Source organism: Ranitomeya variabilis, chromosome 1 (assembly GCF_051348905.1).
Source record: "Ranitomeya variabilis isolate aRanVar5 chromosome 1, aRanVar5.hap1, whole genome shotgun sequence".
NCBI lineage: Eukaryota > Metazoa > Chordata > Amphibia > Anura > Dendrobatidae > Ranitomeya > Ranitomeya variabilis.
Genome location: NC_135232.1, coordinates 347,655,430 through 347,677,857, shown reverse-complemented (window position 1 = coordinate 347,677,857; position 22,428 = coordinate 347,655,430). Strand labels below are relative to the sequence as shown.

Genomic DNA, 22,428 nt, shown 5'->3' with positions numbered 1-22,428 from the left:
CCCTGGGAAATGGTTGGCATGGACTTTGTGTTCGGCTTACCCAAGTCTCGCAGATGCACCATTATCTGGGTAGTTATCTACCATTTTTCCAAAATGGTGGACTTGGTGCCTCTCCCGCAGATACCTTCTGCATGGGTTTTGGCGGCGTTGTTCATTAAGCATATTTTCGGCCTACATGGCATGCCTGACAAAATTGCCAGTGACCGGGGTCCCCAGTTCACGTTTCGGTTGTGGAGAAAGCTTTGTCGCTTACTCAGCATTGAGTTGAATCTTTCTTCAGCTTACCATTCTGAGATGAATGGATTGGTAGAGAGGGCCAACAAGACCCTGGTCACATATCTGTGACATTTTGTTTTGGCTAGGCATGATGACTGGGCATCCTTGCTACCGTGAGTAGAGTTTGCACTGAACAACGCCGTGGCAGACTCCACTGGGCAGACCCGATTCCTCCTTAACTATGGCCAGCATCCGTGGGTTCCTGTACCCATGCCCGTGTCCTCCACCGACTCTAGGGTGGCAGACTGGGTCGTTGTAATAATTATAGGGGATAACTCAGGAGACTCTTTGCATGGAACAAGACAACTACAGGACACAGTTTTATAAGTGGTAAAGTCTATATTATCACACGGTGATTCAAACAGGTGCAGAGAGAAACTCAAGTCCACAACACTTGGTGCAAATATCAAATGCAGCTCAGCGGTCTATAGGAAACTTCAGAGGAAAATGCAATCATGCAGAAAGTCTATGAAGCACAATTATTCTTGAGGATACTTGACACGAATAAGTCCTTGGTTAGTCCAAAACACAGATAAATATGCTTATAAGGCAGTTCAAATAATATCTTAGCTCAACCAGGGAGGTCTGGGCAATAGTCTCAGGTTCTTGCAGAGCAGAAACAGCTTACATGTCCTGCAAATGCAGATGGAAGTAAACACGAGCAGCAGATGAAGGAGGATTACTGGAACTGGTGTATGCAGCAGGAACTCAGAGCTGAGTAGCAGGATCACCACACAGGTTCACAGGAGCAGGTATATAGCCAGGGAGTCACCAGAGGTCAGGAGCTGGATGCAAGGCAGAATACTCTAGCACAGACTGAAGGCTGGGGGGGGAGTTTTATAGCAGGAAGACACAGTGCACATGAGACCAAAGATGCCATCTTGGAAAAGGGCAGTAATGCACAAAAGGTTATAAAAAATGTTCAGAGTCCTGACAGCGGTGGAGGCATGTGACATTTTGGGACCACACACAGGATGTCATCCGGGCCTCCAAGGAGAGAATGAGGGTTTCTGCAGATGCACACCGGCGACCCGCTCTGACCTTTGCACCTGGCGACTTAGTGGCTTTCCTCCCATAACATCAGGCTGCGATTTGAGTGCACTAAGCTTGCGCTTCGCTAAATAGGCCCCCTCATGGTCCTGGAACAAGTCAACCCTGTGGTCTATCGGTTGGCCCTTCCTCCACGCCTAGGTATCACCAACACCTTTCACGTGTCCCTCCTAGGTGGTACGTAGTAAAAACTATTATCTGGTGGATTGGAAGGGTCATGGCCCAAAGGACAGGACCTGGGAGCCTATTGAGCACATTCGGGCTCCTCAGCTCATTGCAGATTTCAAACGTAGCGAGGCCCAAGGATGGGGGGCATATTAGGTGTCGAGTTCCCGCAGCTGTACAGGGAGAACCCCAGCTGCAGAGGAGCCTGCTCAGCAGAGATATTGGTGCCAGTGTCTTGCTGAAGCTAATTCTGTATGCCTGGTTACTGCTGCCATTCCAGGTCCAGCTAATATAACCAGCATTATTCAGCAGCGAGCAGATGCTCCAGGGACTGCTTTTTGTCTACTGAGCATGCTTGTGGGATGACCTCTCATTGGAGGTCGGAAGTCACAAGCTCAGGTCCTGTAGCGGCTCTGATTGGACCACCAGGAAGGTCCCAGAAGCCTGCGACTATAAAAGGTTTGCATTGCCGCTCAGCCATGCGCTAGTATAGACCTGACAATGTATGTGTGTGCTGTGAGATTGACTCTGGTGAATGCTCCTAAATGATCCCCTGCCCCCTGGTTGTTGTTTGGGTATTAGGATGAGTGGAGCAAACAAGTCAGCGCCTAATAAGTGGCTTCACAGCTGCATTCACACTTCTGTCAGCGTAGGGTGGGAATTGCCGCTTGGACTCAGCATCTGCTCAGGGTGTCCTCAGGCGCGGGCTTAAAAGCCACCGAGGTTCAGAGCGTAGTGGGGGTGAATTCTATGGATCGCACTAGCGTCCACCTGCTGCACCCTGTGACTGCTAACAGGGCACAGCGTTTCTATTGCGACTCTGTGGAGTAAGAGTTCACTTCTATTCACACCGGGTGATGTTTAACCTGCGTCTGTTCAGCGTTCATCTGCCATCTTATTCCACCATTACTTAGCAGCAGGTTCCATCTCTGCACGGTGGACCCCAGGCTGCGAACGCACCTTATTGTTATCTTTATATTTATTTGGTGCATTCTGCTAGCCCTAACATTATCTTTAATAATTCAGAGCAAAACTAGTTCTGGCTGACAGCCATTGGTTTCTGTGCCTGCTCAAAGCAAAGAATGTTGTGCACAAGCAATAATTAAACAATGAAATGAAAATATAAACAATTATAAATTTTTAAGGGTCAAAAGATTGATCTGAAAAGACTTGGGTGCCCTTGGTGTCTATGAGAATATCTAATTTATAGAGCAGCTTCCTACAGAACATTCTAACTAGATCTTCAGGCCAAGCCTAGGTTTCATTTAGCTGAAAAAAGCATGATTTAATAACGTAGATATATATTATAGCTGGCATATAAAAAGTAACATAACATATTGGCAATTTATGGATTACATACAATAGCTGTATTAATTATTTTCTTTATCAGTATGATGGTTTACAACTACCCTTTATCACAGCTCCCCTATAGGCAACATGATGTTCTGCAGCTTTATATATACAATATAATGGCCTCTGCAGCTCCCCTGTATGTCAGGTGGGGAGCCACTCCACTCCCTTATATGCAATACTCTCATAGCTCCCTTTTATTCAGTGTGATGTCCTCATAGTTCCCTATATATAGTGTGATGGCCCCTGAGGCTCCCCTATATAAAGTATTAAGGCCTCCATAGCCCCTCTATATGCAGTATGGGGGCCCCACAACTCCCCTATATGGAGTATGATGGCCCTCACAGCTCCCCTTTATGCAGCTCTTCTATATGCAGTGTTAGGGAACTACAGGTCCTTACATACAGTATGATTTTCCTACAGCTCCCCTATGTGCAGTATGAGAGCCCCACTCTACACAGTATGATGTCCCTACAGCTTTCTTATATACAGTGTCATGGCCCCACATCATCCAAAATACAGTATGATGTCTCCACAGCTCCCCTATATAAAGCATGATGATCTCATATCTCTCCTTTATTTAGTATACTGGCCCTCGCAGCTCTCATATATGGAGTATGGGGGCCCTACAGCTTTCTATAAACAGTATGATGTACCCACATCTCCCATACTTGCAGTATGTGGGCCTCAAAGCACTTTATATACAGTATGATACCCCAACAACTTCCATATATCCAGTATGGGGCCCTATAGCTCCCTATAAAAAATATGACCTCATAGCCCCTATATACAGCAAAATTACCCCAGAGCTCCCCTATGTGCACTATGAGGGTTCCAGAGCCCCCTGCACACAGTATGTTATACCCACAGCTCCCCTATATCCATTATGATGGTCTCTGGAGCAGCCAATATAGAATATGTAGAGAATGATGCCCCCACAGCTCCCCATATACAGTATGGGTGCCCCACAGCTCCCCTGTACAGATTATGTGGCCCTCAAAAAAATGACTGATAAGATAATTGGAAAAAACTTCTACTTGGAAAATACCTACTGAGTATGATGAACCTCACAAAAAGAAAATAAATAAACATGCCCCTCTAGGTTGCAAACCATCTATAAATTTACAGACAGTCTGTAAAAACTAAGTTCTTTTCTCTGCCATCTGCAGCGTTCAGCAGAAAAAAGCACCCTTCAAAAGGAATGATCCTGAAGTTTGTACTGTGTATGCGCTGAAGAGGATGCCATGCACAGTACAAAGACAGACTGCAGCGGAAGAAAGACGTCAGGGAGAAGATCCAATCACAGCTGAGCGCTGAAGGATGATGTCAGAGAGTAGATCCAATCACAGCTGAGCGCTGAAGGATGACGTCGGAGAGAAGATCCAATCACAGCTGAGCGCTGAAGGATGACGTTGAAGAGAAGATCCAATCATTGAGCACGCTGGATCTCCAAGGCACCCGGTCCTCTGCCTCTGAAGTGTGCGGCCACTGCTAGGTGAGTGTGTGTCTATAACTGACTGTGGTGTATATACTATATAGTGTGAACTTCACCTTTTATACTGTACACACCTCCAGGGCACTGTGATTCAGGGCCTGCAACATTTTTTTTTAAACAAAGTATATTTAATTTTGAAACTCTACAAGCCTCTAGGGGAGGCTCTCATTTCCTCTCATCAACCCAATCACCCATCTCACAGGAGGTGAGGAATGGCCCTATTTATCACCAGGTTAAAAGTACTGCGAATATTAACCTCTTAGTGTCAATTTTGTACTTAATGACCAAGCCAACTTTTACAATTCTGACCACTGTCACTTTATGATGTCATAACTCTGGAATGCTTTAGCGGATCACCCTGATTCTGAGTCTGTTTTTTCGTGACATATTGATAGTGATAAAATTTATTTCATATGACTTGGGTTTATTTGTTTAAAAAATGGAAATTTGGCAAAAAGTTTGAAAATTTTGCAATTTTCTATTTTTTTATTTTTATGCCCTTAAATAAGAGATATGTCACACAAAATATTTACATATCCCATATGTCTACTTTCCATCAGTACACGTTTTTAAACAATTTTTTTTTCATTAGGACATTATAAGGGTTAAAATTTAACCACCGATTTCTAATTTTTACATAATTTACAAAACCATTTTTTAGGGACCACCTCACATTTGAAGTGAGTTTGGAGGGTCAATATAAAAGAAAATACCCAAAAGTGACACCGTTCTAAAAACTGAACTCCTCAAGGTGCTCAAAACCACACTCAAGAAGTTTATTAACCCCTCGGATGCTTCACGAGAACTAAAGCAACATGGAAGGAAAAATGAACTCTTTACTTTTTTCACAAAAAAATTATTTTGGATCCAAACTTTTTTATTTTCACAAGGGTATCAGGAGAAAATGGACCACAAAATTTGTTGTGCAATTTCTCCTGAGTACATGAATACCCTATATGTGGGGAAAATCCACTGTTTGAGCACATGGCAGGGTTCAGAAGGAAAGGAACACCGTTTGACTTTTTTATCTCAAAATTGTCTGGAATCGATGGTGGGCGCTATGTTGCGATTAGGGACCCCCTGATGTACTTAAACAGTGGACCCCCCCAATTCTAACTCCAACCCTAACACAGCCAGGAAGAAGCTATTATTCCAAAAGAAGAGGGAAAAAGCCAAATTAATGTTTGCAAATGCACACAGGAGAAAAGACCTTAATTTTTGAAGATACAGTGGGGCAAAAAAGTATTTAGTCAGTCAGCAATAGTGCAAGTTCCACCACTTAAAAAGATGAGAGGCGTCTGTAATTTACATCATAGGTAGACCTCAACTATGGGAGACAAACTGTGAAAAAAAAATCCAGAAAATCACATTGTCTGTTTTTTTATCATTTTATTTGCATATTATGGTGGAAAATAAGTATTTGGTCAGAAACAAAATTTCATCTCAATACTTTGTAATATATCCTTTTTTGGCAATGACAGAGGTCAAACGTTTTCTGTAAGTCTTCACAAGGTTGCCACACACTGTTGTTGGTATGTTGGCCCATTCCTCCATGCAGATCTCCTCTAGAGCAGTGATGTTTTTGGCTTTTCGCTTGGCAACACGGACTTTCAACTCCCTCCAAAGGTTTTCTATAGGGTTGAGATCTGGAGACTGGCTAGGCCACTCCAGGACCTTGAAATGCTTCTTACGAAGCCACTCCTTCGTTGCCCTGGCAGTGTGCTTTGGATCATTGTCATGTTGAAAGACCCAGCCACGTTTCATCTTCAATGCCCTTGCTGATGGAAGGAGGTTTGCACTCAAAACCTCACGATACATGGCCCCATTCATTCTTTCATGTACCCGGATCAGTCGTCCTGGCCCCTTTGCAGAGAAACAGCCCCAAAGCATGATGTTTCCACCACCATGCTTTACAGTAGGTATGGTGTTTGATGGATGCAACTCAGTATTCTTTTTCCTCCGAACACAACAAGTTGTGTTTCTACCAAACAGTTCCAGTTTGGTTTCATCAGACCATAGGACATTCTCCCAAAACTCCTCTGGATCATCCAAATGCTCTCTAGCAAACTTCAGACGGGCCCGGACATGTACTGGCTTAAGCAGTGGGACACGTCTGGCACTGCAGGATCTGAGTCCATGGTGGCGTAGTGTGTTACTTATGGTAGGCCTTGTTACATTGGTCCCAGCTCTCTGCAGTTCATTCACTATGTCCCCCCGCGTGGTTCTGGGATTTTTGCTCACCGTTCTTGTGATCATTCTGACCCCACGGGGTGGGATTTTGCGTGGAGCCCCAGATCGAGGGAGATTATCAGTGGTCTTGAATGTCTTCCATTTTCTAATTATTGCTCCCACTGTTGATTTCTTCACTCCAAGCTGGTTGGCTATTGCAGATTCAGTCTTCCCAGCCTGGTGCAGGGCTACAATTTTGTTTCTGGTGTCCTTTGACAGCTCTTTGGTCTTCACCATAGTGGAGTTTGGAGTCAGACTGTTTGAGGGTGTGCACAGGTGCCTTTTTATACTGATAACAAGTTTAAACAGGTGCTATTACTACAGGTAATGAGTGGAGGAAAGAGGAGACTCTTAAAGAAGAAGTTACAGGTCTGTGAGAGACAGAAATCTTGATTGTTTGTTTCTGACCAAATACTTATTTTCCACCATAATATGCAAATAAAATGATAAAAAAACAGACAATGTGATTTTCTGGATTTTTTTTTCACAGTTTGTCTCCCATAGTTGAGGTCTACCTATGATGTAAATTACAGACGCCTCTCATCTTTTTAAGTGGTGGAACTTGCACTATTGCTGACTGACTAAATACTTTTTTGCCCCACTGTATGTCTTGTGGTCTGATGAAACTAAAATTGAACTTTTAGGGCATAATGACCATCGTTACGTTTGGAGGAAAAAAATAGAAGCTTGGAAGTCTAAGAACACCATCCCAACTGTGAAACATGGAGGTGGCAGCATTATGTTTTGGGGTTGTTTTGCTGCAGGAGTGACTGGTGCACTTCACAAAATAGATGGCATCATGAGAAAAGAAGATTATGTGGCAAACCTGAAGCAACATCTCAAGACATTAACTGATATGCAAAAAATACCCAAATAACACAGATTATTGTACACAACTCTAAAGTATGAATTATCTTCCAAAAAAGAAAAGTGCATAAGTACAGTAATGAAGAAATAAAAAGTTTTTTTATTTTTATGCACAATAAAAATAGAAAAATACAGAAACAGTAACAAAATACAGGCCAAAACAGAGGCTGCAAATCCAATGGCAGTTCATCTTAAGCTATATTAAAGTCCAAGTTCATATAGATAAATACTAACTGCAGGAAGTTATTCACATAAAAGGAGCTGCTAAAAAAAAGTGCAAAATAGCGCATATAGCATTATCAGAAAAATGTGCTATTTGTGCATACACTGTGTGCAGAGTTATTAGGCAAGTTGTATTTTGATCACATGATACTTTTTATACATGTTGTCCTACTCCAAGCTGTTCAGGCTTGAGAGCCAACTACCAATTAAGTAAATCAGGTGATGTGCATCTCTGTAATGAGGAGGGGTGTTGTCTAATGACATCAAAACCCTGTATAAGGTGTGCTTAATTTTTAGGCAACTTCCTTTCCTTTGGCAAAATGGGTCAGAAGAGAGATTTAACGGGCTCTGAAAAGTCCATAATTGTGAGATGTCTTGCAGAGGGATGCAGCAGTCTTGAAATTGCTAAACTGTTGAAGCTTGATCACCGAACAATCAAGCGTTTCATGGCAAATAGCCAACAGGGTCGCAAGAAGCGTTTTGGGCAAAAAAGGCACAAAATAACTGCCCATGAATTGAGGAAAATCAAGCATGAAGCTGCCAAGATGCCATTTTCCACCAGTTTTGCCATATTTCAGAGCTGCAACATTACTGGAGTGACAAAAAGCACAAGGTGTGCAATTCTCAGGGACATGGCCAAGGTAAGGAAGGCTGAAAAGCGACCACCTTTGATCAAGAAACATAAGATAAAACGTCAAGACTGGGCCAAGAAATATCTTAAGACTGACTTTTCAAAGGTTTTATGGACTGATGAAATGAGAGTGACTCTTGATATGGCCAGATGGATGGGCCAGAGGCTGGATCAGTAAAGGGCAGAGAGCTCCACTCCGACTCAGACGCCAGCAAGGTGGAGGTGGGGTCCTGGTATGGGCTGGTATCATCAAAGAAGAACTTGTGGGACCTTTTTGGGTTGAGGATGGAGTGAAGCTCAACTCCCAGACCTACTGCCAGTTTCTGGAAGACAAGTTCTTCAAGCAGTGGTACAGGAAGAAGTCGGTATCGTTCAAGAAAAACCTGATTTTCATGCAGGACAATGCTCCATCACATGTGTACAACTACTCCACAGCATGGCTGGCCAGTAAAGGTCTCAAAGAAGAAAAAATAAAGACATGGCCCTCTTGTTTACTTGATCTGAACCCCATAGAGAACCTGTGGTCCCACATAAAATGTGAGATCTACAGGTAGGGAAAACAGTCCACCTCTCGGAACAGTGTCTGGGAGGCTGTGGTGGCTGCTGCACGCAATGTTGATTGTAAACAGATCATGCAACTGACAGAATCTATGGATGGAAGGCTGTTGAGAGTCATCATAAAGAAAGTTGGCTATATTGGTCACTAATTTTTTGGGGTTTTGTTTTTGCATGTCAGAAATGTTTATTTCTAAATTTTGTGTATATATACAAGTGAGATGGGAACATATTGGGTTTTTATTAAGTTGCCTAATAATTCTGCACAGTAATAGCTACCTGCACTAACAGATATCCTCCTAAGATAGCCAAATCTAAAAAAAAACCACTCCAACTTCCAAAAATATTAAGCTTTGATATTTATGAGTCTTTTGGGTTGATTGAGAACATAGTTGTTGATCAATAATAAAAATAATCCTCTAAAATACAACTTGCCTAATAATTCTGCACACAGTGTATATGTTTTTTAGCTTGAAATGCATGTAAAGTGCCTAATTTACAGTGTAATGCGCTGTAATTACACATGCACAACAAAAAATATAAACTGCTGCTTTAAAGCATGCATATAAATATTCTATGATACAGTGATATACTGTAAAGTGCATTTCAGTAGTAAAGTGCTTAGAATCCAAGTGCACTAAACACTACACATTCAATTATAATGGACTTACATGTATAAGTAGAGTTTGATGTAGGTGCTCCCGCCGCCCCAACCCACGTGAAACACATGAAACACTTCTTCGGTGTCCGAGACGCAGGGTTCAGTTACACTCCATTGCCATGCAGACCTGACCCGGGCCCTCATGGCAATAGTTAAAGCGGCCAGCCAATAGGAGGCTGGCAGTTGACGTTAGCGCACACGTCACCGGCGTCTGACGTCATCGTCAATTGCCGGCGAGTGCACGTTTTCAGCCTGGAGGGAAAATCGCTTGCCGCAGGAGCGCGGCAAGGTAAGAGGGAAGGTTTTTTTTTTTAATTTATAGAAAGCGGCAAGCTGGCAGGATGGAGACAAGGGGGCAGAATAGAGTCGGGGCAGAATGGAGACAGGGTGAAAGATATCAGGGTATGATTGGAGACACGGGGCAGAATGGAGACATGGGGCAAGAATGGATACGGGGCAGGGTGAAAGATATCGTAGTATGATTGGAGACATGGGGCAGGATTGGAGACACGGGGAAGAATGGAGACATGGGGCAAGAATGAAGACAGGGCAGGGTGAAAGATATCAAGGTACGATTGGAGAAACGGAGCAAGATTTGAGACACGGGGCAGAATGGAGACACAGGGGCAAGAATGGAAACACAGGGGAAGAATGGAGACACGGGGGCAAGAATGGAGACACAGGGGAAGAATGGAGACACGGGGCAAGAATGGAGACACGGAGCAAGAATGGAGGCACAGGGGTAAGAATGGAGATACAAGGCAGGATTGGAGACACAGGGCAGAATGGAAGCACAGGAGAAGAATGGAGATAAGGGGCAAGAATGGAGACACAGGGCAGAATGGAGACATGGGGCAGAATGGAGACACGGGGCAGAATGGAGACACGGGGCAGAATGGAGACAAAAGAGGCAAAAATGGAGACAGGGGGCAGAATGGAGACATGGGGCAAGAATGGAGACACGGGGCAAGAATTGAGACACGGGGCAAGAATGGGGATACAGGGTAAGAATGGAGACACAGGAGCAGAATGGGGACACGGGGCAGAATGGAGACACAGGGCAAGAATAGAGACACAGGGGGCATGATTGGAGACACAGGGGCAAAATTAAAGATATGGGGGCAGGATTGGAGACATGGTGGCAGGATGAAAGATGGGGGCAGGATTGGAGACGCAGGGGGCATGATTGGAGACTTGGTGTGGGATGAAGACAGATCGGGCAGGATGGAGACAGATGGTGCAGGTTCATGGCTTAGGATAATGGGACAGATGTGGCAGGATAATGGGACAGATGGGGCAGGATAATGGGACAGTTGTGGCAGGATCACGGGATAGACGGGGCAGGATGGGGACCTCACATGGGGCAGAATGGATACTCATGAGGGCTGGATGGGAGAACATATGGCTAGAGCCAGGAGTGAGACACACGAGTGCCAGGATGGGGAATATTATTACCATAGGGGCTAATTAAGGGATATTATTACTGCAATGATGTATTTATCTTATATTTTGAGTATACTGTTTTAAATGGGGAGGCAGCCCTGTCACCTTTTTTCTTCATTTGGTGTAGTGTAGAAGTTGGGAAAACAATAAGTAATGTGTTCTGCAAGCGGTGCTCTAGCTAACTGTGTTATTTCCTGCAGAGACGAGCCCTGGCTGGAAGAAGTGACATTGATCTGTGCTGGATGAAGATGAAAGACTTCACCTAGAGGCGTCACTGGTAGGGTTGAGCGACTTTTATTTTTATAGGATCGGGTCGGGTTTCACGAAACCCGACTTTCTCAAAAGTCGGGTCGAGTGAAATCGGCCGATCCTATAAAAAATTCGGGGTCGGGGTCGGCCGAAACACGAAACCCAATGCAGTGCAATGGGATACTATGGTTCTCAGGGTCTGAAGGAGAGGAAACTCTCCTTCAGGCCCTGGGATCCATATTAATGTGTAAAATAAAGAATTAAAATAAAAAATATTGATATACTCACCTCTCCGACGCAGCCTGGACCTTACCGCTGGTAACCGGCAGCCTTCTTTGCTTAAAATGAGCGCATTCAGGGCCTTCCATGACGTCACGGCTTCTGATTGGTCGCGGCCGCCCATGTGACCGCCACGCGACCAATCACAAGCCGTGACGTAATTCTCAGGTCCTAAATTCCTAATTCTAGGAATTTAGGACCTGAGAATTACGTCACGGCTAGTGATTGGTCGCGTGGCGGTCACATGGGCGGCCTCGACCAATCACAAGCCGTGACGTCATCTAAGGCCCTGAACGCGCTCATTCTTAAGAAGGAAGGCTGCCGGAAAGAAGCCGAGGGTGAGTATATTCCTATTAGGTATATACTCACCCTCGGACGCGCCCTGCTTCTTTCCGGCAGCCTTCCTTCTTAAGAATGAGCGCGTTCAGGGCCTTAGATGACGTCACGGCTTGTGATTGGTCGCGGCCGCCCATGTGACCACCACGTGACCAATCACAAGCTGTGACGTAATTCTCAGGTCCTAAATTCCTAGAATTAGGAATTTAGGACCTGAGAATTACGTCTTGGCTTGTGATTGGTCGCGTGGCGGTCACATGGGCAGCCGCGACCAATCAGAAGCCGTGACGTCATGGAAGGCCCTGAACGCGCTCATTTTAAGCAAAGAAGGCTGCCGGTTACCAGCGGTGATGTCCAGGGGCCTCCGGAGAGGTGAGTATATCAATATTTTTTATTTTAATTCTTTATTTTACACTTAAATGTGGATTCCGATACCGATTTCCGATATCGCAAACATATCGGAACTCGGTATCGGAATTCCGATACCAGATTCAGAAGATCGCCGACCTCATGGCCGACCCCACACAGGGGTCGGGTCGGGTTTCATGAAACCCGACTTTGCCAAAAGTCGGCGACTTCTGAAAATGGCCGACCCGTTTCACTCAACCCTAGTCACTGGTGAGCCAGTGTGTTACCTATACACCGATACTATACACTGAACAGTATATACAGTGGTCCTGTGTACAATGTCACCAGTGAACACTGTATTACCTTTACACTGACGCTGCATACTAAGTACAGATCTCCTATGTATAATGGCACATATGGTGATATTAGTATTGTGTTTTTTTTTTATTACTGATCAGTATTGTAGTATTCAGTCACTATGTGGTGGTAATATGTCGTCCGGCCATGGTGTGGTAGTATTTGTTCCATGTATGTGGTATTATTGGTCACCATGTGGTGGTAATATGTGGTCTGGTCACGGTGTGGTGGTATTTGTCCCTTGTAGGTGATATTATTCGGTCACTGGTTTTAATATGTGGTCTGGACATGGTGTGGCGGTATTTGTTCTTTGTATGCGGTATTATAGGTCACTATGTGGTGGTAATATGGTGTCTGGTCATGGTACGGTGGTATTTGTCCCTATGTGATATTATTGGTTATTTTAAAAACACACCTACATTGTATTGCATATTTTACCAAATGTTTAAAGGGAACCTGTCACCCCCCCCCCCCAGAGGCGTTTGAAACTAAAAGAGCCACCTTGTGCAGCAGTAATGCTGCATTCTGACAAGGTGGCTCTTTTAGTTCTGGGTGCTGTAACTGCAGAAATAATCCGTTTTGTAATTTGTCAGAAAATACCTCTCTTCAGTCAAGGAGGCAGGCCTTTCCCCCCTGCTGCAGATGCCACACAGCCGTCACTCAAGTCTTCTTGGCGCCGAGTGCCTGTGCGGCCGCCCTGCCTTTGAATCCCAGCCCTGCAATGTGAATAAATCAGAAGACACTGCGGGGCGGGGATTCACAGGCAGGGCGGCCGCACAGGCGCAGTCAGCTAGACTGCATATGAGGACGGGCAGCGCTCACTGCGCCTGCCCAAGGCAGGAGGAAAGAGCACAGGCGCTGGCTGATTTCAAAACAGCGCCGAGGAGGCGGCGCCTGGCGCCAAGAAGACTTGAGTGACGGCTGTGTGGCATCTGCAGCAGGGGGGAAAGGCCTGCCTCCTTGACTGAAGAGAGGTATTTTCTGACAAATTACAAAACGGATTATTTCTGCAGTTACAGCACCCAGAACTAAAAGAGCCATCTTGTCAGAATGCAGCATTACTGCTGCACAAGGTGGCTCTTTTAGTTTCAAACGCCTGGGGAGGGTGACAGGTTCCCTTTAATAGGTTAGAGTAGATAGAGTAGGGCCCGGCCAAAAGAATCTATCGTGTTGTGGTGGCAGCTTAAAAAATCTGGTAATGGGAACTGTTGGGCTATGTGCCCACATTGAAGATTTCTGTGAGGATTTTTCCGCTCAGTTTTTGCATAATCCACAGGTAAAACACACTGCATTTTACCTGCAGATTTTCTGAGGATTTACCGCAGATTTCCTGCGTTTTTTGTGTGGATTTCACCTGCATTTTTACACCTGCGAATTCCAATTGAGGAGCATGTGTAAAACGCTGCAGAATCCGCACATCCGCACAAAGAATTGTCATGCTGCGGAAAATAATCAGCAGGGTTTCCGCACGGTATTTTCCGCACCATGGGCACTGCGGATTTGGTTTTCCATAGGTTTACATGATACTGTAAACCGCATGGAAAACTGCTGCTAATCCACAACAGCCAAATCCGCAACGTGTGCACATACTCTTAATGTGTGATTGGTGAGAAGTGGAGTTTTTCCAAGAGAGAGCGGTGGGGCTGTGGACAGTTTGAGGGCAGAGTCTCAAGGGGGCCCCGAAAATTTTGCCAGTATGGGGGCCGAAATTCCTAGTGACAGCCCTGGACAGACCGACTGCCACTGCCAATGAACAATCAGTTTTTTAACATACCGTAGAATATCATTGCTCTCGGCAGCACATGTTCTTTTTGCACATGACATGTGCTGCTGAAAACAATAATTTTTGAGTATTCTTAAAATCATTTCATCTGATGAATGAGTGCTTTGCTTGTCCATCAGGTGATTGGCAGCCTGTTTAAAGTGGCCAATTATCTGGAAACGAGCGTTTTTAAGAATACTTGTTTTGGATAATAAGCTGATGGAAATGCAATTGTGTCTTTTTTTCTTTTTTCATCTGATTGTTCATTTGCCTTCTGGGAATCTGACATCAAATTGTTCTTTTCGATGTTTTTATGCCAACCATGTTAGGTTGATTTAGTAAAGATAATCTACACTCTGTAATGTTTTCATATTGTGATTTTCTTGCTTTTAACAAAATAATCTAAGAAAGTTTTCCTAGATATTTATTAGCTGATCCTCTGTTCAGATCCTTAAGATTATACAAGTATCTTCTTCATCTGTTCATGTTTTATATCAACCACACATTCCACAGTGCAGTACCATATATCACATCAGCCATATCACCCCCTTTCTTCACTTGCATTCCAATGTTCAGGCTACAAACTGACAGTGGAATAACCTATAATATGACCGCTGAACAACATTGAATGTGAGTGGCCAAAGCTCTCTTTCAACATATCTATTAACTGCATCCCGAAGACCTTCAGAGAGAAATAGATGTCTTTGATTCATGCACGTCTGAATGAACTGTTCTTAAAAGGGGGTCAACAGGCACTAAAAGTGAATAAGATGCTGTTTAATTCAATGCCCGCATAAGAAAATATCATGATTTATCACTGATCAAAACTTTACTGTGCCTACTTTTGAGAAACAACTTCAGAGGGTGGCAAACTTTGTGAGCCATGAGAAATTTCTCATTTTTTCTCGCACCTTCCCCACAAACACAGACCATACTCCCAATTTAATACTCTAACTGAACCATGAAAAATTGCATGTTTACTGGTAATGATGTGACACTGGAGAAGATTCATGTGAAGTGTTGAAAACTATACTTTTACTATAAAAAATAAAGCTTAATATTATTATTATTATTATTATACAGGCATCATTTAGGATAAGATGGAAGTTAACCTTTTGTTTGCAGAAACATTTATTTATCTTTCTGATGTGCAAATTGTCTCTTCAGAGAGGAAGAGGATTTAAACTCTAAGGCCACCTGTTGGAAGTGGCAATCCTAAAAGTCATTAGTGACAATTTCACGAGCCTTGCCACATGATTTAGGATAACAGCCAAACCAGAATCTCAATTTGCAGATACGTGTTTGGAGGTGTTGCCCCTCTTCAGTGCAAAGCATGAAATCTGATTTGTCTGTATTAAAGGCCTCTGACTGGATCTAACAGGTAACATTTCTCCTTGTGGAGATTGACATGCCATGGTAAGGAGGCTTATAGGCTATGACATGCTGCTCTAGGTAATTAAATATTCAAATTGCAAGGCTTGTTAAAAGGTTAATAGGATTGCATCATCCAATAGATGGCACTAAAGTTCAAGTCCTCTAGAAGACATACAGGTACTCCTTTTGCAGACAAGTGCTTCAGAGTGTTTGCCTCTCATTAGTGCAAAGCATGAAATCTGATCTGGCTGGATGAGAGGCCACTGACAGGTTTCCTTGTGGAGAGTGCTAAACCGGTGTAAGGAGACATAAGAGCTAAACATAGAAGATAGGGACAATAAACATACTAGCAAAAGAGAGGTTAAAGTCAAATCCCCTCACAAATGACAAACGGACCCACTCTCTTCATGTACTTATTCACTCCATGCTTATCTTATGTGTGATGAAGTCCTGCCATATCAGTCCTGATTTATCATGCATATCATGCACAGCATAACACAGTGCCACAAAGTGGCGGAGGCTAGAACTGCTGCTGACCAAACATTCAGTAGCATGGGGTAGTAGTGTCTACTTTTCTGAGAATCTAGGTCTTTCTTCTTCTGCATTTAAGTGTGAAAGTTCATTAAAAAAATGGAAGTGATTTCAGAGATTCATGTTTCTTTGTAAAAGCAAAGATTTCTGTCTGTCCGTAAGTAATATGTAATTATCATATATATTATGAATCACAGCACTGGTCATCAAAACCATCTCCACTGTAAAGTTAAAGCAGGTGCAAAGGGAACGTGTTGTAATTCCTAAGTATTTGTATGGTGTGACACTCCCGTGAACCAAAGAGATGCTTTTCAGCCGCAAAGAGCACAGTATATCCGCATGAATAACTGCTGTACCTGGGGATGATAATAGTTTCAATTTGACACTTGTTTGCCTTCAAGGCCTAGGCATGGTACAGGATTTAGGTATGAGAATAAATGATTTTTCCCATAAAAGCACTAGTGTGTTTCAAGAGCATTGATTCAATATAACAAAAGTTATCTTAAGGTATTTACTATGTTAATCACATTCTACAAGATGTAGATATCTGCTAAAATATCAGCTGCATCCACCATACAATAGTAAAAGTGATAGCAATGTGCAATGTATTTAAAAGAAGAAGGACCCTTCGGCCTACATGTACTAAAGATAATAGACAGCGTATACTTAGTGCAGGCCATCTGAAGCACATTTAGCACAGTGAGACGTGACTTAACGCATATTGTTAGATGTCATGGACCCCCCCACACATTAGATTGCACATATTGGTGAGTTTGGCCCATAGTCTGATGAATATGGGATCCCCCATCTCTTTTTCGACAATTCATCGTAAGGAATGGTAAGGATCCAATTGGTCCGATTTCGGACCATCCAAGGCGTATATCCAGATCTGGAATCCTGCCGCGCCAAACGGGTTTTTTTTCAGTCTCTGTAAAACAAAGCAAATTTCAGAGCAATGTTAGAAGCAGTCTTTTCAAAAGCTCATTTGTAAAACCAGTAGGAAACACCTTTAAGAAGGTGCAAACTATTTACACGACAGTTTGTGAATCATTCACCGTCCATGATCCAAATGTCCTTGAACCAAAACGAAACTCTTTAAACAGAGGATCCCTTTAAATGAAGGACCCCTTTAAGTAGAAACCTGGTCAGGTTTAACAAACTTTTTGTAGCAGTCATTTTTTAAACTGTTGGCATCAATGGGCAAACTTTTAACTATTTACAGTCACATTCTTTCTTTTTATTTACTTTCTCTTATGCTTGCTGGGCCAGGAATTGCTGTTTCTCCATACCAGAGCTTTGGTCCCAGGGAATGTTGTAATGGCCCCAACCAGGTCGGGGGTCTGATGGTGCTGGGAGTGAGCCTATCAGTGACTCTTTGGTCTGCAGCGTGGCACAGTCGGTGCCCGTGGTAATGTCAGTCACTGGAACGGGTCAGTAGCTATGGCATGAGCAGTCGCTGGAGCGGGGTCAGTCACTGGGGCAGGGTCGTTCTTTATGCTTGCTTCAGATGTGGTCCCTCCAGTGCCGATCTGTTCCTCTGCTGGGGTCAGGATCACTTGTTGCGGTGCCTGGTTTGCAGGCTGCAGGGCCTTGTGCTGCGGCATTGTCATCTCCATTTGCAGCATCTCGCTTTCCGGCGGTGTCTTACTTTCTGGCTCCGTTGGGGTTGTGAGCGCTGGTGATAAGTTTTGGCGCTGTGCGGTCATCATCTTTTTGATCAGGAACTCCTTCCGTGCAGTCACCACTGTCATCTGGGTCCGCAGGAGACGTCGGGCAGCTCCTCCATCTCTCTCCACAGAAGGTCCGGGCTCATCAGCGGTGACGGGTGCAGTTCTTGCAGGTGTTGGCTGGGAGAGTCCTCTTGCTCCTTCTCACGCTCCGGGGTCTGCCCACCTCCCTCCACCATCTTGATTACCGGTTCTGCCTCCTCCTTCTCTTCACAGTGCTGGCAAGGGGACGGGCATATTCCTTGCGCTGCTCTGCTGGGACCGCCCACGCTGGCACACCCTTCTTCTCCGGTGCTCCTTGTGGCACTGTAGTGGAAGTAATTTTGGCAGCAATTCACAGTACACAGTCTCTCAATAAAGCACGGTTCAGGCACAGTCTTTTAGGTGCACATGACCCAATTTGCTGGGTCAGTCCATCCTGTTCGTGACGCCAAGATGTGTCGCCCACAAGGGCCGTGGGGTACTGGGTACCGGGTCCTGCAGTTCACATGAGGATGTCACGGTGGCGACCCGGTCCGTGGCCCTGGGAGCCCATGTAAAAGGGAAAGGTCTTTAAAGGGAATAAAGTTTATGTTCGTGATGCCACCTGTGGTATTCGGTCAGTGGGGACCGACGCTGCTTTAAGAGGTCCTCTGGGGTGATGTTATGGCAGCTAGATGGTATAACTTCCCACAGGTGAAGTATATCCCCAGGACTCCCGATGTGTAGATGGTGAATGGTGCAGTGAAGGACGAGGACACAGGTTTGCAGTCTCTTTACCTTGTTTACTGAAGTCTTCAGGCAGCCACAGTCCAGAGCACCAGATCACAGGGCAGGTAGGGTCCGGCTGGCTTGGAGGAAAGTTAGGAGTCCCCTTAACCAGGTGGAAATCAAAGCCTTCCTCTAGCACCATGGTGTTGTAGTCCCTTACTGCCTATGGCTTCACATAAGGTCCTCACAGATGTTCTCTCTCTCTGTTCCCTGTATAGGATAGGACACGACCCGTATGACTGGTGACTTTAGGCGGTTTATAAGGACTCTAGCTTGCCCCAGCCTCTAAGGGTGTCACCGTGCCTCCTGGTTACTAAGGTGGACAGCGAACGTGGAATTCAGCTGTCCTGCCGGTCTCTAATGTAAGTCGTGGAGAGCCTTACGATCCTTGGTGTTCCAGCTACCGGTCTCTGCTCCTCAAAAGGAGGCAGCCTGCTCAGGGCTGGTCTCCCCCTGGTATCCTCTCCTGTGCTTTGCTCTCCTGCACGTTCACTGCAATGTATTCGACTTCCTAAATGTCTCTTTCCAGGAACTGCTGCACTGCGGCTACACAGCTCCTCTGCCTCAGACTGATCCAGTCTGTTTCCTGGCAAGAACTGTTCTGACTTTCCCTACAGACTACTATATATATATATATATATATAGAGAGAGAGAGAGAGTCAACTAGTAAATAGGATCAAAAGCTCCCCCTGGTGGTCTGGAGTGTGAATGTGTTGCATGCTTGTGGTACCTGGTTAGGCTATGTGCACACGTACAGTATATTGGTCCACTGGGGACTTTTCTGCAGCGGATTTGATAAATCTGCAGGGCAAAAGCGCTGCGTTTTTGCTGCAGATTTATCGCGGATTTACCGCGGATTTATCATGTTTTTTTCTGCGGATTTCACTGCGGTTTTACAACTGCGGTTTTCTATAGGAGCAGCTGTAAAACCACTGCGGAATCCGCAGAAAAAACAGACATGCTGCGGAATGTAAACCGCTGCGTTTCCATGCGTTTTTTTCTGCAGCACAGCGTTTTTTGTTTCTCATAGGTTTACATTGTAATGTAAACTCATTGGAAACTGCTGCGGACACGCAGCTGCGGAAACGCTGCGGATCCACAGCGTTTTCCGCATCGTGTGCACATACCCTTACAGTTATCCCTTCTTACCTTCAAGCGCAACGTCACTCCCCCCGTTAGGAAAGCAATGCTACTGTAACGACCTGGACCCTGGGGCGCCACATGTGTGTAGTATATATGACCTCTGTCCTGGTCTGGTACAAGTGCTTCTCACTAATTTAGAATATCAACAAAAAGTCCATTTATTTCAGTTCTTCAATACAAAAACTGAAACTCATCTATGATATAGAGTCATTACAAACATAGTGATATATTTCAAATATTTATTTCTGTTTATGTTGATGATTATGTATCTGAATACAGACATATACCCGTGATTAATATATAACTGGTTATTATGCAACCCACCATTCCAAATATAAATTATAATAGACCTCTGTGCCCCCACTAACTATACATAGCGACTTTCCCCAAATAATATATAAATTAATTAACACCTGCACTCTTTCCATCAATTCATTACCAGTCACTGCATCTTCAACGCCCTCCACTATGTACCTCCCACTCTAACCCCGATTAGTTATATTCACATGCCCCTTCTGCCCCAATTCAATGTCATCTTTCTCTCCCACCCTCTATTCACTATCAACTGCTCTCCCCCACATTCAATACATCATTTACTCCCCCACCCTCAAAATTCATCATAATTTGTTCTCCCCCAGGTCATCATTTGCTCTCCCTGCCTCCCACCTTCAATTCAATTGCTGCCCCCCCATCCATCACAATCAATTCATCATTTGCAGTCCCCCTCACCCCCACTTCATCATTTCCAATCCCCCTCCCCCCACTTTAATTTGCAGTCCCCCTTAATTCATTTGCAGTCCCCTATCCCCCCTCACTTCATGGTTTGCTGTCCCTCATCCCCCCTCACTTCATCTGCAGTCCGCCTTACTTTGTCATTTGCAGCCCCCTATCTCTCTCTTCATCATTTGCAGTTCGCCCTCAGACACACTTCATCATGTGCAGTCCCCCTCCCTCTGCTTCATCATGTGCAGTCCCCCAGACACACTTCATCATGTGCAGCCCCACTACCCCTTCATCATGTGCAGTCCCCCTCCTCCCCCCACTACATCATGTGCAGTCCCCCCTCAGACACACTTCATCATGTGCTGTCCCCCTCCCCCTCACTTCATCATTTGCAGGCCCACTCATCCCACTTCATAATGTGCAGACCCCTCAGACACACTTCAACATGTGCAATCCCCCCATTTCATCATGTGCAGTCCTCCCTCAGAAACACTTCATCATGTGAAGTCCCCCCACTTCATCATTTGCAGCCCCCCTCCCCCCACGTCATCATTTGCAGTCCCATTCCTCCTCCCTTTTCCCATTTAATTCATTTCATAAATAAAACAAAATGTTTTTTATGCTTACCACCCTGACGATCCCTTGTGGGCGCATCTATGCTTCTAACGTCAGGTACATGTGGTCAAGTTCATGATGATGTCATCGCATATGTGTCATCACCTGACTGGAAGTACAGTGAAGAAGGAGGAAACAGGAGCTATGCAGCCGTCAAGGTTAGACGGCCATACACAGCTCCAAGAAAGCTCCCGGGCCCCAGTGCTGCTGTGTGTGCCGCAGCACACAGAAATTTAGTGCATGATGTGGCCTGGAGAGCAGAAGCACAAGAGCGGGGCCCTGGACCCGTGGACCCCCTCTGTACTGCTGCTCACCAGGCCCCATACAGCAGTAAGGGTAGTAATGCCCTGATGGCGGCCCTGTATGTAATATATATATACATATACAGTGAGTACGGAAAGTATTCAGACTGAAAATGGCTGTCCACCAACATTCACCATCCAGCCTGACAGAACTGGAGAGGATCTGCAAGGAAGAATGGCAGAGGATCCCCAAAACTTGTTGCATCATTCCCAAGAAGACTCATGGCTGTACTAGCTTAAAAGGGTGCTTTTACTCAATACTGAGCAAAGGGTCTGAATACTTATGACCATGTGATATGTCAGTTTTTCTCATTTAATAAATTTGCAAAAATTTCTACATTTCTGGTTTTTGTTTCAGTCAAGATGGGGTGCAGAGTGTACGCTAATGAGAAAAAAATGAACTTTTTTGAATTTACCAAATGTCTGCAATGAAACAAAGAGTGAAAAATTTAAAGGGGTCTTTATACTTTCCATACCCACTGTATGTGTGTGTCACTTGCATCTATATATCTGTGTATCCCACGTGTATATATCTATTCTAAATATTCTATTCTAACCTGCCACGCTGTGATATTACTGTATGCGGCACATGAATTGCCAGCTTTTATTCTATCTGTCAATTTATATATCTATATATATATATATACCGTATATACTCGAGTATAAGCCGAGATTTTCAGCCCAAATTTTTGGGCTGAAAGTGCCCCTCTCGGCTTATACTCGAGTCACGGTCGGCGGGTGAGGGGGAGAGGGTGCTGAGGCATACTTACCTGCTTCCGGGGCTCCTGGCGCTCCCCCTGCCCGTCCCACGGTCTCCGGGTGCCGCAGGTCTTCCCCTGTTCAGCGGTCACGTGGGACCGCTCATTAGAGAAATGAATATGGACTCCACTCCCATAGGGGCGGAGCCGCCTATTCATTTCTCTAATCAGCGGTGCCGGTGACCGCTGATAGAGGAAGAGGCTGCGGCACCGAAGACCAGCTGTCCGGG

At 44.8% G+C, this 22,428-nt stretch overlaps 1 protein-coding gene across 7 annotated transcripts in view; it reads left to right on the top strand.

The window, feature by feature from the left end:
• The first annotated feature begins 4,198 nt into the window (after positions 1-4,198).
• LOC143794005 (uncharacterized) overlaps positions 4,199-22,428 on the top strand; it is a 47,849-nt gene continuing 29,619 nt past the window's right edge. For 3 of the 7 annotated variants that reach the window (XM_077280920.1, XM_077280917.1, XM_077280918.1), the window contains exon 1: positions 4,213-4,336. The gene's annotated coding sequence lies outside the window, so the exon portion shown is untranslated. Of the gene's footprint in view, positions 4,337-22,428 lie in introns of all 7 variants that reach the window. The other 4 variants (XM_077280923.1, XM_077280915.1, XM_077280921.1 and 1 more) reach the window with 4 other exon arrangements.